The sequence below is a fragment of the Theobroma cacao genome, chromosome 7, assembly GCF_000208745.1.
Source record: "Theobroma cacao cultivar B97-61/B2 chromosome 7, Criollo_cocoa_genome_V2, whole genome shotgun sequence".
Lineage (NCBI taxonomy): Eukaryota > Viridiplantae > Streptophyta > Magnoliopsida > Malvales > Malvaceae > Theobroma > Theobroma cacao.
In genome coordinates this window covers 16547272-16553055 of record NC_030856.1, presented here as the reverse complement: position 1 = coordinate 16553055, position 5784 = coordinate 16547272, and the positions used below count along the sequence as shown (strand labels likewise).

General features: G+C 33.7%; 1 long non-coding RNA gene across 1 annotated transcript; it reads left to right on the top strand.

Annotated features, from left to right (window-relative positions):
- Positions 1212-2321, top strand: LOC108662900. Its single transcript, XR_001928758.1, has 3 exons — positions 1212-1251; positions 1893-1966; positions 2280-2321. It is a non-coding gene; the product is annotated as an uncharacterized LOC108662900 (long non-coding RNA).

The window sequence follows — 5784 nt, the reverse complement described above, 5'->3', positions numbered from 1 at the left end:
CAAGATCTTATGTTAAGAATGCTAGACAAAAGTGATGTGGTAGAATTTTAGAACTTTAACTATTCACATTATGTTGATTTGAATTCGAGGATGAATGCATTTTAAGTGGGGGAGACTGTAGTACCCCGTACTTTGAAATGGTCTAATAAAGTTTACGGATGCCAATTGAGGTTAATTACAGAGTTAAAAAGGTGATTTGGAGTGAACTTGTGAAACTTCAACCTCCATAAACACGTAACTAGGAGTAAACACGATAACGCAGACTAAGGGTAATTTCATCATTTCTCATGGTAGGCTCCTAGAAGTTGATTTTTCTAGTATTATTAAGGCTTAAGTAGGCCTAAGGAATAAATGAATGATGTTAATGATGGTGAAATAAATGAAGGAAATAGAAATTGTCACGACTCGGTACTCCCTTCAAGCCCGTGACATCCGCCGCGATGTCTTGATAGACATTCATTACCCAAAATGTCAACCGAAACCTTGCAAGGCTCTTGCATTAGTTTTAAATCTCCCCTGTGAGTAATAGTTACTAAATATCATGTTTTAAAAAAATATATACTATTTTCAAATCAAAACGATAAAAAAGTAATTTCTACTACATAGGGATATTTTGGTCATTTTACCTAAAATTTTGTATAAAGCCTGACCTTATAAAATACTTTTCATGATATACATGTGATGGATAGCATGTTTACATACTAGGAGAGCCCCAAAAAATCGAAAAAAAGTCGATACTGTACCTAGAGGTACAATAAAGTTGATATAAGCCTCGAACTAGGTCAAATAGGGATTTTAAGGTGAAATTCAAAATTTTACAATTCACGAATTACTTGAAATGGTGATTCGGAGTTCAAGAATCAATTCGGAGTCAAATCAAAATTTTCACTATGTAGAGGCAAAATGGTAATTTTGCCACCTGGGGGCAAATCGGTAAATTTTCACCCCCGACACTTGTCAAGACCAAGGAATTTTATTCATCATAGAAATGGATAAATATGAGAAAATGTGTGGTGGAGAATTAAAGAATTAAAAGACAAATATTTAAAGTGTGGAGCAATCACAAAGTGCCACATGTCAAGCTTTATTATCTTATTATTAAGCTATAAAAATAAGCATAGAATCAGCCCATTCTCACCATAAGGGTCGACCAGGCAAGAAAACAAGAGAGGGAAGAAAGAAAATAAGGAAAACAAACCCCAGCCAGGAAAAATTCAAGAGAAAGTGTGAAAATCCAAGGAATTAAGCAAGGTAAAGTGAAAATTCTTTATTTTTACTTGAGATTTACAATACTCATGCTTTATTTTCTTATTTCTATGGTTGAGAAGCATGATTTCAAAGTGAATAAGTGGTAGGCCGAATGGGTATGGTGAGAGAAATGATGTTGGAATTGTTTGATTTTAAGTTATGTTAGTGATTAAGGTTAGTTTAGCATATTTAGAAGCAAAACAACAAGAAAAGAATCTATTTTCCCCATGAATTTTCATTGGCCGAATCTTCCTTGATATGTGTGGGTGATGGATTGTTATTATTTCAAGAGAAATGGCTTAGAAAATGATGAATAATGGTGAGAAAATTAAGTAGGAAAAATCACGGTGTTAGTGCACTATAATGGCCGAATTTTTCTATGAAGAAATGGGAGAGTTTTGATGCTGAAATTCATGTTATTTGAGTAATGTTTGGTGAGTTGAGGTATTAGAAAAGAAATGGAGTAACTTGGGATTAAATTGGACGCGTTAGTAATTTAATTGGGTGATAGGCCGAATTAGGTCAACATCGCATTTAAGCGGTTGACTGAGCATTCCATGCATTCATTTAGATTTAGAGGGCCTGAAATAGTTTATGATAAATTGACACAAATTATTAAATTTTGTGTCATGTGTGATATATAGGTGGTGAGCTATTTGATAAGGATAAAGAGATTACACCAAAGACCGGGACTAGGAGTATTTCTACTCCTGATACTGTGAGTAACCTTACTATCGTCTTAATTATCTAAAGTAGTTTTTATTCGTTTTTGTGATTTTATGGAAAATGAGTTAAATGGTAAATCTTTATGTTTTATAAGTAAAATGTGTTTAAATAAAATGATTTTATATATTATTTTGAAATTGAATTATGGTTTTGAAAATAAAGTAATTAGAGACCACTTGATGTGTTGTAAATTTATGGTTTTAAATTGAATGACTTATGACAATATATGAGCATGAATGGCTAAACTGATTTTTTTGTATTCATCCTTGAGAGGCTAGATTGCGATAAATTGCCATGTCATGCAGATAAAGATTTTATAAATTAGGTGGTAGATAAAATAATCCATAATTCCTGGAGAGGAGGTTTTGTGGACCAGCCTAAGAGAGGGGGCACAGAATCAGATATACCTTACCTCGATCGGAGAGCCGTGTGGAGGGTGTCTCTGGAGGTAAAGATTTGAGTGGACTTCACGTAGACCACCGCGTGAGAGTGAGACTTAGACAACGCCAAGGCATGGCTAGATTTTCAAATGTAAAAATATGTTCATGTGTGTACTACACTGAACAACCTTGGCGGTCTTGATCACATGCCTAGGCCAAGGCATCCCCGGGAATGATTTTGGCAGGAGCCAAGTTTTGTGAAATACATAAGCCAAGTTGATTATTTGAGTAAATTGATTATTGATGTTATAAAAAACATACTGGAATGGAATATCTTACTTGTCTCCATTTACTTGACTTTAGATGGTTTAGATGGTATCTGTTTACTCACTAGGATTTTATAATCTCACCACCCTCAATTCCCCATATTTCAAGCTCCAGATAGCCGGTAGATAGCTGATTGCATCAAGGACTTCAATTAGCCTTGCATCGACAAAATTGTAGGTTCACAAACTCACACCTTATTGGTTAGTTGGGGGCCCACGTGTCATTATAAAAGTAATTTTATACTTCAGTTATCTGCTTTAAAGTAAGTATGAATATATTTAGCTTTTACACTACAGAAATTAATTACAGATTTCTCTATAAATATTTTCTTTTAGAAAATAGAATATTTTATTGAATATTATTATTTTATTCAAAAAGTTATAATTTCATTTCAAATAATTATTTTAGACATCTAAATTTACTTTTAATTATGAAACATGTGTTTTTCACCCACACACCATGTTTTTGGTTGGTTTTGATATTTTTGAAGAAAAATGATGAAAATACCCTTGTTAGCCAGAAAATAATATTATATTGTTTTGATTTGGAACTACTTGTGATTTCTTGAAATGCGAGATTTAATAGCTGTTGCTCACCGGGGAGATGCGGAAGCTGATGCTAAGCCTTCGGGGTTCCAATCGGCATTTCTGGTAACGAGTGCCTATCGGGACATCGCGACAGTTGTCATGGACCCGATGGGAGTTTTGGGTCGTGACATTTTGAAACCTAATGAAAATACAACATACGATCAGTAAATATACATTTCTTATCTAAAAATAATTTTATTAATCTAAATCATCCATTTAAAATAAAATTTTGGCTAATTAAATTGAATAAAAATATTAAATAAAATATTCCATTTTCTTATAAAACAATATTTATAGAACACTGCGTAAATAATTTTTGTAGCATAAAAGCAAAATAAATTCATACATGTAGTGGCACACGCAGCCAGGTATACAAAATATTCTACAATGACATGTGGGCCCCCAAAATAAACATATATGTACAAGACTATAGACCTGCGATTTATAAGGGTGCAAACCCAAAAGCAAACCCTCGACATAATCAGCGGTCTACAGACTGCCTTGAGCCTTAAATGGTTGAAAGAAGGGTGGTGAGTTTTTATAAACCCAATGAGTAAGCAAATTTCATCTATAATATCTACAGCCGAGTAAATGGAGACAACTTAAAACATCTCAGTATAATATGATTCATAATATTAAATCTCATTTCAACCCATATAAATCACTTACATTTCATCAAATATAATCAACAAGGCTTATGACTCTTTTAAAAACATGGCTCATGCCAAAAACTTGTACTTGGTGACACCTTGGTCCGGGGCATCCAACCGAGTCCGCCAAGGCTGTGAAAATAACATATGCACATAAAACAAGTTTTTACGTTTAAAACACAGTCGTTCCTTGGCGTTGGTTGAGTTCCACCTTCACGTGGTGGTTCGGCGTCAAGTGAACTCTAACGTTACCTTAGGAGATACCCTTCACGCCTCTCGTACCAAGGTAAAATATAACCGGGTTTACCGTGCCCCTCTAATAGGTTGGTCCACAGAAACTTGCCCACTATAGTAACCTAATCAAATAACCCACCAATTCAATAAAATTTTCGACAGCATGACATGGCTAATATAATATCACCAGCCTGTCAAGGCAAAGCAAAACAGTTCATATATTTCACATAAACACAAATCCAGCCATGCTTGCCATCACATTGTCATAAGCCATCAATTCAAACCATATGTCAAAACATATATATAACACAAGTATACAATCTCCACTTACTCAATTTCCAAAACCAATATTCAATTTCAAAACAAGTTATAAATCTCATTTCATTTAATCAACACTTCAATTGTAAAACATAAAAGTTTGCAATTTAAATTCATTTTTCTTTAAAACATAAAAACGAGTATAAACTACTTTAGATAGTTAAGATGAAAGTCTTATTACTCACAATAATGGGAGTATGGAGTACTCCTATTCTTGATCCTCGGGTATGATATCCTTACCCTTACCAGAAAGCTCACCACGTATACATAATATCGACACGTAATTCAATATATTTGTACTAAACTGTTGTAAAACTATTTCAGGCTTTATATGAATGCATGAAATTGAATGAGAAGTGTCCGAATAATCACTTAAAGACGGTGTTCTACGTAGGTTCAATTGTGATAGGAATGAATTTGTATTCGAGCAAATTTGAACTATACACCATTGATTTAACCAAAACATTCGATTCAACTCCAAATATATTCATTACACTCCCAATAATCTAATACACCAAAGCTTTACAATGAACTTGATTTTCTCATTGTTGTTCAAATCGTTTACTAAAGGAACCATACGTCTCCATAACCGTTTTCAATATTCGGCACCACAATTCATCAAATATGAGCTAAATAACATGAGATATAACAAGATTCATCATCAATATGTTCTTTAGTAAATTCGGCCAAGGAGGATTGTTGAAGAGTATGCGATTTTCTTGCTTGTTTTTCATGCCAAACATCATCAAACAACTAAAAACAGTAAGATATCATGAAATCTAGCGAAATTCATCACCAAAACTTCTCTCTCTACATTTGGCCAGCAAAGGTTCCCTCTTGAAAACTTGAATTTCAACCATGGAAAATGAAAAAGAATGCATGGGAAAGGTAGATCACAAGCTAAAATTAAAAACTCTTACCTTTACTTGCTTGATTCCTTGAAATCCAACAATTTCTCTTGAATTTTTCCTTCCTAGGGTTTGTCTTCTGTTTTTCTCTTTGTTCCCTTGCTTGGCCAGCCATAAGAGTTACTTGGGAGGAGTGTGTGCTGGTTTTTTAAAGGGAATTATAAAAAGATTAAAATTTGCCACGTGCCATCATGTGATTGATCCATACTTAAAACTTAACAATTAAGCATTTCATTCCCACCACATATAATCCCATAATTATCCAAAGTATAAAGTGATAATAGGTGAAATTCATGGGCTTGACAAGTGTCATGGTGGTGTAAAATTTCAATTACGTCGTCATGGACATGTGAAATGACCGTTTTGCCTTTATATTCGAAAAATGTCGAAATTGAAATTTTTCACT